The 12,413-nt window shown below is 38.9% G+C and overlaps 1 protein-coding gene across 17 annotated transcripts in view; it reads right to left on the bottom strand.

Moving 5' to 3' along the window:
- The window catches only part of LOC111604277 (dystrophin), a 146,917-nt gene that overhangs the window by 80,846 nt on the left and 53,658 nt on the right, over positions 1-12,413 (bottom strand). The gene's annotated exons all lie outside the window — the stretch shown is intronic.

Here is a 12,413-nt window from a genome sequence, read left to right as displayed (position 1 = left end):
GTATATAAATATATGTATATATATATATATATTTATATTTATATATATATTTATATATGTAAACTCCAACAAGCCCTCAACATTTATGAAAACCGAAAATTGGACTTGAATCTAATTGAAGTTATGGAGAGTCGAATTGATGATTGCACGCTCTTGCGACAGACCATTTGTTTGGGTTTTTCAAACTTTCAGTGCTGCATTTTTCACCATTTTCACGCTTTTCACACAGACACACCTATACCCGCAGAGCGAGCACAATGAAATCACAATAAAGTAATTGAATTTAACAAATCGACTACAAAACTGCCAGCGAACTTAACAAACTCTCTGCGCTGTGCGCAAAATTAATTCAATTCACTTACAATAATAATTTGCACAATAAAAACGGCAACAATTGAATGAACACCAACAGCAGCAGCAGCAACAACAACAACAGCAACATCGTCGAAGGCAACAATGGCCGCCAGATGCTTGCCTTGGCTCTTGGGTGGCGAATTGGCATTTGAGTTTGGGGCCAGTTACGACAAACTTGTGCCCAGATTTAATCACAAAATGGCTGCCAGTTACCGCTACTTGGTCCTCGCCTCCTGTCAGTCGCAATGTTGGACTGTGCTCCTGTCGCTACGTGCCTCTGCTGGCTAAGCAAAACTTTTCCCTACAGCCATCGTAAAATTAATGAATCTGTTATGCAAAATCGACAACTAGCTGCAAAAGCAACAGCAGCGAGGCAGAGCAACAACTGCGCCAAACAATTAAGCATCCCATTTGCTAGGTGGGGCATGCAACGGCAGCTCCTGCGTATGGCAAGCAGTCAGTTAAGCAACTTTTTGCCCAACTGGAAAAACTATTATGCATAGTTAACGCTGATCAATGGAAATTGTTAGCAGGCATCAAGCAACAGGCAGCAGGCAGCAGGTAACAAGACAAATAGAACACCTGTAATCTGAGTGCGATGATAATCAAGAAATTCTGTTCTGCTGAACCAACAGTAGATGAATGAAATGAAATTATAAATTGTTACTCGAAGATTCTTAGCAAAAACAAATTGGGAAATAATTTGCACAAAGAACTTGTCTGCTTAAATTATCTATATTATTTGAGAAATTCTTATGATAATTACATATAAGAAAACAGAATTTACAAAGCCAAAATATGCATTTTAAGAACTGAACGCGATTGGTTTTCATGCAACCACTTTACTTAAACTTTTCCGCAAAGTACCCATAAGTGATATATAATGAGCATTCTATTAAAAAAGGGGGCGAAAAAGAACGAAATAGAAACCCATTGAAAGGGGCACTTGACTTATATTTTACTAGCTTTTACTTTACTTTTCTACAAATGTCCATTTCCATGTGCCATATACAAGGGCCAACTACGCTGCGTATACGCAATATCATGAAAGAACTTTTTGAGGTTTCCTTTTTGGCCAGATACTCGAACATCGACTCGTTTCGCCTGCGGCACGTTCCTTGCCAAACTGCTTACACGCTGCCTGAGGCAGCTCACTTTATTTTTATACTTCTGCCACACAACGCCTTGTTCTTGTACTTGTACAACACTTAAATCCCAATTCGTTTTGGCTGCAGGAATCACAGCGCAGTGACCCACACACACGCACACACCCGCCGGAGAGGGTAAGGAAAACACTTACTTAGCATGCATGTATGGATATTTTATTGATACGCAACTGTGAGAGCTGCTGGGCGGTTGGCTGGGTGCTTTGGCTGGTTTGTTGCCCAGCTGGAAAAATGTGTGCGTAGCTTTTAATGCGTTTGCGAGAGCGGGGTTTGGTTCGGATTTCGGCCTGAAGCAGCGGCACATGTAACAGAAAAAAAAGAAAGGCATTTTATGTTTCTCTTTCCTTTTTTTTGCACATTGAATGGCCATGGGGCAGACAAGCAGCAGCAACAACAGCGAGAAGAAACAACTCATATGGAAATCCCTTTGAGTATGCAACGTTTTTCCTCTTGGCTTACACATTTTCACACTTTTGAATACACTAACTTTGTGCGGTTGGGCCAGCCATAGCACACATTTATGCAGCTCTCGAAACGTGACCCTCAGCCCAGAGTCAATAAATTGTATTGAAACTAATTTCAAGTCCATATAAACACTGAATCCGTATACAAATCCGTTTACACGTGTTTCATAAGGGTATTCGAGCGGGCTGTGTGCGAGTGGTTGTCTTCGCTTTTATTTCATTTTGTGTGTCGAGCGATTCATTCATCTTCTTTGGCGTGGATTTCTGTGCCCCGGCAACAATCAATAAAATTCAAGTTGCCTTTTTTTCGCCAGCCGCCGCGCAAAAGTCATGCCAGCTGCTAACGCGCTGCTGCTGGACGTTGGGAAAACGGGCTCTATTCCCTTTCACAAATACGCACACACACACAGACATATATATAAATATATATTTATATATATATATTGAATGTCGGGGCAGTTGCAAATGCCGCCTGATTAATGACGCAATAATTGTTGCCACACGCCAGCGCCCGAGCAGTGGGGGCTAAAAGCTGTAAACGCCGACAGCGGCCGGGTTCGTTCTGGCTGCTTAGTTTTGTTTGCAGGCAAACAAAGTGTTAAAAAATTGACTTTTGGCTAAACCAACTAAGGAATCGACTTTGGCTTCGGCTTTGGCAGTATCTTGTTCTGGCCATTTGATGGGATTATTATCGTGTTAGCTGCGCCATTTTGCCATTTTGCCATTTGAAGCCTTGACGTTCCGTTCAATTTACCAAAAACTGCTCAAATGGAAATTTCAACTACTTTTTGGCTAAACGCTTTTCGAGTCTTGAGAGCACGCGACCCGTGGCGTCTAATGATGATTTATATGCCAAATTGTCCGACACTCAATTGTTCTTTACTAAATTGGGTCTGAGTTGGCTGATAATGAATTTCAATTGGGCTATGAGTGGCCTAATGAATTGTTTGTCAGCTGTGGTAATGCTCCAATCAATTAGAAGTTTTTCTTCACTCACTGTTGTTTATATAAAGTGATATATATATAGATATATATTTATATATACATGTATATATATATTGTACTTTGCTCGCTTGGTTAGTCCTCGACTAAGCCGCTTTATTCTTTCAATTATTTATGGGCTAATAAATCATGTGCATAATTCTAGCTGCATCTTTTGCCATTAGCCGCAAGGCTTTTAAAAATCCCTTGGAGAGAACGCCCCACACACACTCACACACAGACACACGCACACAACAAATAATTGCACAATGCGTAAACAAAGAATAATTAACAAAAGAAACCGGATAAAGGCGCTGCGTTGAAGCTGAGGCGTTGGAAATTATGCAAAAGGCGGAAATAAAGCACAAATTTATGTTGTTGAACTCTACCAAAGGCTTTGGCTGGTAGCTTGATAGGGTGTCGGGGTGTCTGGGTGGTTGGGTGGCTTCGCGGTTGCCAAGCTCGCTAATTTGCTAAGCTCGCTTAGAGCCACTTCCCTGCTGCGTTGGCAACGCCCCTAGAGATATGAGCCATGGAGTACGGCTTTTGCGGCATTATCATTAGAATTTAAATTGCCTTTTGCTGCCGGTTTGAGTAAAGGTAAATAATTTGTGGCGCCACAACGGTTGGCATATTTTTTACGAGCTTATTCACCCTTTTTTTTATTCCAACTGCCTGCGGCCCCTTATTTAAGCACCTTCACTCTAAGCTCTCTTATCTAGTTGAATATTTAATTAACCGCAATATCCAAAGAAACAGACAATCGTAGGGAAAGTGAATATATGCCAAGAACTGGGCCAAAACAACTGAAAGTTGCAACATTTCTTTGGCTGACAGTTTCTCAAGGCATTACAAAACATCGAGCCGCTTCGGACTGTGTGCAAAGAGACAACTTGCCGAGGCACACTTTTATCTTATTCAAATTTTATTATCTGTGGCGCTGCGCGCCAGATAAGCCTTATCTGACATGTGTTTGGCTTTGCTTTTGATGTTTCTGCTGTTGTTTTTCTGCTGCTGCTGCTGCTGCTGCTGCTTCTGATGCTGGCATTTCCAAATAGTTGTGAACTTTATCGCATAAACAAACAACGAGCGAGCAGCGAGTGGGGCATCCAAAGTACACCATGCAATGCCACATTTTGTGGCTACCACGCCCACAAGCCCGCTTGCCACATGTCGCTTATAATTTGCTGTAACTTTCGGGTGGCTGTAAACTGACATTTTGGCTTCTGCGGTTTCGGCTGGCATGGCTTTTGACAACTGCCAACAGTGCACTGCTCTCCAGCTACCCAATGAAAACAAAAAATGCCACAGGGTATGCCCACACACGCATGCCAAACAGTAGAAAGTATTCCAGAATTGGTTTGGTATGAAAATGCAAGCGTAATAAATACGAAACTTAGAAAGTAGTTAACTTGGTGACCTAGCAAGTGTGATGCTATTTTGGAGAACTCTGTTTCAGCAGCTGTTTACCTTATGTATAAAAATATATCTTTAAGTTATTCTGCAATATTGGCCATTTGATCAAAAATTATCTAATGCCTGCCAAAAGTTCGGAAATTATTTTTAAAAAATGTACAAAAATTTAAAAACTTAATGCAGGGTATCCCGTTGTCGCATAGAGCACATTTGTCAGCTTATCCGATTAGCCTGTGTGACCATAGATACATTTGTAAAAACAGTTTCACACCAAATAATTTTTTTTTATAACTTTTGTTTATGTCTGGCCGATGACATTGAAAAATGTTGAATATATTTTTATCTAATACAAATCTACAGTATCTGGGAATCTCGCTGGCTCTGTTCTTGAATCGCAATCATTCAAGATAATGTTTATGTTGGGATTTTAGATTGACAGCCGAATGTCATTTTGTTTTTCTTTTGGCACATTCGGAACAAAATTTTTATTCTTTTCTGCCCCGTTTAAATTAAAGAACGGGCTGAGGAGAGTGAAAAAAAAGTTCAATTACACAGCTGTGCATTGTGACTGGACATTTTGGCCATTGTGAAATGTGTCGAATATATTTTTTCCTGCGTCTGACAAGTTTGCGATGCAACTGCCACGCGTTTGTTGATTTATTGTGTGGAATTTCGTTTGGCAACTTCAACTAGACTGAACATTTGTTTAAGCAACAATCAGAATCGTAAGCAAAAGAAAATAAATGCATGCTTAAGTCCACAATTGATAATTATTATAAATAATTCTTAGTTTTTGCTACTATTTAAAAAGAGATTTCCATTTAAAATTCACTTAGGGACGATGTTTTTTCAATGTTTATTTAAACGTAACGAATCTAGGCACAATGCTAATGGACTTTTAATATGCACATAATTCCATTATGCTGCAGCTCGGAGATATGTAAAAACATGCAATGCATTTTCTTGAGGGCCACAAAAAGAGAAGCAGAAGAACAGAAGAATAAAGAAAATTAAAAAAAAGAAAATAGAAAATTTCAGAGAAACTAAAAATAAATAAAAAATTTTTGTTGTGTTGAAAACATGTTTAGAAATGTTGTTAACATTGCAAAACAGTAACGAATCAAGTGGAAGTGTAGTCACAAAAAAAACAACAAAAACACACACACACAAATACACACGCACACAGATATCAGTTCACGAGCTGCAAAGAAAAGAGAGTGCGCACAAAAGTATGCAACAACAATTGCAACTGCAGCTAAACAAATGCCATATGAGTTTATATTGTTGTGTGTGTGTGTGTGCGAGTGTGTGCGCGTCTCCGTCTGCACTTCCAGCTGCATAAAGTTCGCATTTAATTTCGTTGCCATTTACAAAAGAAAACAACAAATATTGTTGCTGCCCCGTTTTTCACAAATATCTTTCAGTTCTTGCTCTTGTTGTGCCCCCCCGTTGTGTTTGTTGTTGTTTTATAGCATTTTGTTGTTGCATGTTTGGCCGCGAGTTGCTATTTGTGCTTGTAAATGGAGTAACACAAACACAAACTTCAACACCAACAAACAAATGTTGCTCTGTCTGTGCGGCGTCTGCAATTGTCTCCCTGTCTCTCCCTCTCCCTCTCCCTCGCTCCCTCTCTATCTCTATCCAACCGACTTGCTCTCTCTCTCTATCTAGCCCTCTCGCTTGGCTTGTGCGTTGCGAGCGGTAAGTCCTGGCGCAAATTAAATGCAACAACATGATGCAAGCAAGGGTCACAAAAACAGAGCTAAATAAAAATATTCAGCAGCCGCAGCGGAAAGACCCTGCAGGACTAAGAGAAATGTGTGTGAGGCGACACCAACAGGATGCATCTTCATGGCTGGCGCATTGCAAATAGGTCTGTGGCAAAGTGCCACGCTGTAGCAATTATAGCCAAAGTGAAGATGTAATCTTTATGTCCTGCACTTCATTCTCCAGCGCACAGCATGGCGCCTGGCACTGACAAATAACTTCATCTTTGGCTAAAATATGCAGCAATTCCACCCAACGACTCCTTGCCATGTCGCTTGATAGTCATAGATTGCTACAAGAGCCATTAATATACGCCGTGATATAACTCATTTGCTAACGCACAGAAAAACATGAGCTAAGGAGTATGAGATTTTCATTTTATATCTGCTTTCGAGTCGAGTTTTTCTCAGTTTTTTGTTTCTATTTCATATTTTTCTGTGCAAACTTGTTTCTCATTTGATCGAAGGTGTTCTGAACTAAAAAACAATTTGACCACTCGCTAACAGCATTTGGCTCTGTATTTTTTCTTCTTTTGTGATTCGCAAGTCTTGTGCCTGGGTTACCTTAATTCAAACTGTCCACGCTGTTATGCCATTTCCCGACTGCATTCTGACCACTGACCGTTGCCGGGTTGCTGACAAGAGGCACTAGAATCTAGTTACTGTTGTCGCTGGCGCCAGTTGAACCGCAGCGCACTTCAAACTAACCAAAACGAGCGCACTCACACACACACACACACACATACACACGCACACTAATACACACAGTCAAGAAGTGAATTTGCGGCTTTGATAGCGTTTGCATCCTAGCGATTTAGCTACCACATCCACGTCGAGAGGCAGTCGCTCGTCAAGTACTCCACTGCTGGACTCTATGTTGTAAAGTTTTTCCACTATTCGCATTGTTGTTTTTTTTTTCCCAACAAATTTTCCGGCTGTTTCTGTTTTTGTGCTTTTCTTTTTGTTCTGCTTTGCTTTTTGGCTACGCTTTGCGCGGAAATCTAAATTAATTGCTTTAACAAAGTGCACTTGACTGCTGCAGCCAGCATGTGTTTGTTGTTGTCGTTGTTGTTGTTGCCTCTATTATTATTATTATTACTGTTTTGGGGGTTGGTCGATCATAAGAACTTAAGTGCCATCAGTTGAAGGCAGCTAAACCACAGCATTTCAGAGAGTCGAAAAATGATTTTTTGGCTTTTTACAATTTGACCCTTTTCTGACATTTTTGAAATAAATTTTAATAAACATTTTGGTGAAGCTGTGGCAGCTGCCAGTTGAACAATTATTTGAATTGTATAAATTTAATGGTGAATAAATGCATGTAAATATTTTTTAAGCTATATTCGAATACTTTTGTTGCTTACAAAATGCAAAGATATTTTCTGGAAATTAATTTAATTAAATTAAAGCAAAAGTAAATTTAATAAACAATAATAAAATTCAGTTTCTGCAGCAAATATAGATTTCTTATATAACATTTTATATTTATATATATAATTAATTTTGTTTTAATTTTATTTAAATAGCGGATTATATAAAGCACGCAGCATATATAAATAATAATAAAAATAAACAGCTTTAACATTTATCTTTATTTCAGCTTGACTACATAAGACTACTTAAGTCGTCTGCTGATTAATCAACAGCTTATAAACACCCACTAAACTTAATGCTTCAATTTGCATAGATGCACGTTTTTTACTAACGAATCGACGGCTGCACCGCTCGAACGCCTTAATTTTTAACTAAACACAGACAATTAATGCTCAAGTGGCGCTGCCCCACTATGCGTGCCACACAAAAAAAAACAGAAACAAAAACCAAAAAGCGATCGCAGCTCTAATCAAACAACTTTGGGGAACCCACGCACTGCCAACAGCTAAAATAGACAAGCGGGCAGACAATATTTTCAAGTGTTTCTAAGTCGTCGTCGACAGCAACAACAACAACATTAGCAACAAGAAATAAACAACTATGACAACTTCGATGCCTACGCACACTTTTCGTTTCATTGTTTATGCATACGCTAGCAAAGGGTATTTTAAATTTATATTGGCAACTATATAAATAAATAATTAAGAATTTGCTTTGGCTTAAAAATATATTTTATATATTTTTTATTGTAAATTAGTACATAGCCCGAAAAAAACAGAGTTGCAACAAGCGGAATATGAAATTTGAAATCCTTAAAAAAAACTGAGACAGAGCGCGAAAGGTCACAGCTATTCAGTAATCGATTTCTTGGTAAGTAATAAAAGATATATTAGAAATTTGAAAGGGGCTTAATAGAAGAGGAAGACTCATTTCAGATGGCATTATTATTGTTATGAAAAAAAGTATATGTAACAGAAAAGAATGCCTGAGAGAAGAGACAAAATGCAGCTCTCTTGGTCTTTGATTTCAATTTAAGGAAGTATAGATCACGCATAAATTTATTATGATTTATATTAAGATTATAACTTTAAGCTTGTATATTCTATTCAATTATAAATGTTACTTCTATGTGTACAGAAGGCAGGCAACTCAACATGCACACGAAAAGAGATTCGAGTCTCTGCAGCAGATTTCATTTGTCTAGAACTAAAAATCTTTAAACAAGACAAAAAATATAAAAATTTGTACTATATAAAAAATATATAAAAAATATAAAATTGTCTAATATAACTTATACATCTTAACTAACATTTTGTAACTTCAAATATGAAATGAAATTTCCTTAAAAATAAATTTTTATTAATATATTTCAAACTCAGTGTTCAGCATTTTCTTGCATTGTGAGCGTATCTATGGTTCGTCTTGGAACACGTATTTGTCGCCGCTTGTCGTTAAGTCTTTCGACTTGGTTTGTTTGTGAACTTGTTTTGGTTACTTGTTGCTTTTTTGTCTGTTGTCGACGCGGCTGCCGCCGCCGCCGCCGCCACCGCCGACGCGTTGCGACGCCACAAGCGTCAACAGGTAAACGTAAACATGCCCCACACACGCGGCCAGTTGTCGGAGACAACTCGACTCCGAAAGCTCAAGAAAAACGCATGTTTCACATTTGTTATTGACCAAGCTGAATGGGCCAGCTCTCGGAGGGCTTGCATATTTTCTAGTCTTAAAGCGCGTTGACGGGAAAAACGTGTAAACGAAAACTTTTTGGAAAGTGCGGAAATCTCTTTATGAATGAAATTGGGTCTCAACGACACGGGACTGTGTCGATTGTGTTGTCATTTGATTAATAATCGGCTTCGATGCCGAAGCTTGGGTTGGGCCTTGAAGTTGAAGTTGAAAGTCTATCATCAAGGGATCAAATCTGTTTCTATTGTGGTTCAGTTCAAGTGCTTGCTACCGGTTATTAATGTCTTTACATATTTGCGTGGAGTGTTTAATGATGTTGAAGTTGTTTTTTCGTATCGGAGTGGACATGAAGTGCTTGTTCTTATAAATAAACTCTTAAAGCGAAAAATATATTTTATTATAATATTCACTTTATAACAGGCAGAGTGCATAAAACTATTCAACTTTATCTCTAACTACAAAACAGATTTAGACTGAAATATTCTCTAGCCACGTTTTCAGACTAATAACAGAAATAAAAGACAAATTTAAATGAGGCTGGCTGGATAAAGTTATTCGACTGGCAAACCGACAAGTTGCTAAGCAATTTTATTGTTTCAAAACAGAATCCCATATCTTAATAATTATTTGCGCAATTAAATGATAAGAAACTAAAAGTTGCTCTCCACGAACACTAAAAAACACTTTAAAGGCGAAATATTTTTAGCACTAACATTTTTTGTGCTCAGTATTTGACACCAGCTCACTCGAACGGTAATATTTAATTCATTTCAATTAGTGGATCATCATTTAAGTTTCTGTAAATTTATACAACTATCGCACAACTTTGATCAATTGATTTGGCAACTGAAAGGTAATTCTTAATTATGCACGGCTGGAGTTGATTGACTCGAACGAAGAGTTGTTGCAACATGAGCATGTTTATTAAAAAAACTTTTGTATTACAATCGAAATAACTGTTAAATAAGAATTGGTAACGTTCGTTTGGATGCTTTTGTCACTCAAAAAAATTTGCGTTCAACAAATTTCTGTTTTAATTTCACTTAGTTCGCTTGGCTAGCGGAGGCAGGCCTGGGATACGTATGCATAATTAATGCACATTTCACTTTAAAATGCACACACACATACACACACACACACGGGCGCGCGCACTTACACAAACACACACAATGGCGGTGGCTGTGCCGCCTTTTCCGTGCGTTGCTTTAAGCAAAGATTTGCGATTAATTGTTGCACGATGGGATTCAATTTGCATGTGTGCAAATGCAGCCCATAAACGTGCGCTTGCATGTCTGCGGGCGCATGCAAGTGCGGGTGCGTGTGCGTGTGTGAGTGCACGCCTATAGGTATGCAAAGACAAATTATATGGTAAACTGATTTACTTCATCCTTTCATTCACATTTGGCACAATTGTCTATCTTTATCATTTATATATCTGTATATATGTAATTATATATGCACTTATAATTTTTTGAGATTTTCTGTTGAGTTTCTGAATAAATAATATTTGAATTGTTTACAAGCCGGTTAAACAAATCAGCGCTCGGCGACCGTTATCAACGCGCGTACGGACGCATCTCAGAACACGAACTGAACTGACGAAGAGCAACGGCAAGTGCGAACCAACGCTGGCAGCAGCGCTGTCGACGCCAACAGTCGCAGCATCCAACGGCAACCGTAGCCGTAGTCGCAGCAGCAGCTGGCAAGCTATCCAAAATAGCGCCACTCGGCTGCCGTCGTCATCGGCATGTGCCGAGATAACAAAAACAGAGAACGAAAACGAAAACGAAAACAGAGCCCGAGAGTCAGTTCCAGTGGAGAGTTTCGGCGCGCGCTCTCTCCCAGTCTACACGGCAAACAGCCGGTAAATATAACGGTATTCGCCGGCAAAATACGAAAGAGACAAAACATTCACTGATTCCAAGCTATAAGATACCCTGTATAAGCCGACTTGATTTTAGTTTTCATTTTGTTAAATTGGTAATTAAATTGAAAATTAAAATTTCAAAATTAATTAAACAAATATTTTTTTTGTAAGTTTAATAATTTAAAAAAGTAGCTTATATACCCCTTCTCTCGAAGCCCGAAGCAAAGCATATTTGACAGCAAATTGCTCTGTATCCGTTTCAGCATTGCCAACACAAAAGCTAAAAGTCAAAAACGCTTTTGGGCAAGTAAAGCTCAAGCTCTGACAAATCGAGTTGGACGAACCGAATTGAAGCTCAACTTAGAGCTTTTGTCTTTGGCACTAGGATAAAGGTATGAAAAGCTTTAAATCGAAAGCTTTTGAAGGTTTGATGAAATGAATAAAGGAAACATTACAGTTATTTTTAATTATGTGAACTTTCGAAATGGGTAAAAGAACAATTACATAGAACATATGTTAAAGTTCTTCAGGTTTTAGTAAAATGGAAAATGTATAAATAAATTAATAATTTATTAATTTTTTAATTTAAAATATATATGAATGCACTTAAATTATATCCTCAATGCATGCAATGAACAATTTGAATGAAAAGAAAAGTGAAATGTGAAAAGAAAACGCATTTACAATAATTGGCTCAAATGGGCGAATGCATGATTATAATAGTGGAGTGGAGGGCGGCCACATGGAGCACAGTCAAAAGAGGGCTGATGATCATTGAGACGGTGATGATGATGGTGATGGTGCACGGCCAGTAACCCAGGCAGTAAATACAAACATTCAAACAGACAGACGCCACGCAGCACTTGAAAAACGCGCCGCACTTTGAAATGATGCGTGGGTGGAGGATGAGCCGGTGGCATGCTCTGGTGTCGCTGATAAGTGTCGAGGCACACAGGCAAATAGGACTGAAGAGGGCGGTCTGTGCGCGTGTGTGTGTATGAGTGTGTTGCATGCAACCCATTGGAGGCTGCAATGGCAATTCGGGTTGCAAATGCCATTGAGACATTAAGTGGTCGAGCACACAACTCGCTTCATTCCAATCCGTGCCGGTCATCAAAGCAAGGCTACAAAGTAAGCAAATTCGAGTGGATCCGCATGGGGCACGGCACTTGAGCTTCGATCTGATATCACAAATTGATTGCATGTTTCATGGTCATACGGAAAATGAAAATTGGAAATACTTAAAGAAAATTAGCTGATAAACCCAAAGCAACAGCGCGCGAGCGCCTCAAATGCGGGTCAATTCGATTCAATATACAAATGCAAAGGGGAAAAACTC

Source organism: Drosophila hydei, unplaced genomic scaffold (assembly GCF_003285905.1).
Source record: "Drosophila hydei strain 15085-1641.00,03,60 unplaced genomic scaffold, DhydRS2 tig00008121-arrow-pilon, whole genome shotgun sequence".
In the NCBI taxonomy this organism is placed as follows: domain Eukaryota; kingdom Metazoa; phylum Arthropoda; class Insecta; order Diptera; family Drosophilidae; genus Drosophila; species Drosophila hydei.
Note: the sequence above shows the minus strand (reverse complement) of the source record. Positions and strands in the feature narration are given on the sequence as shown.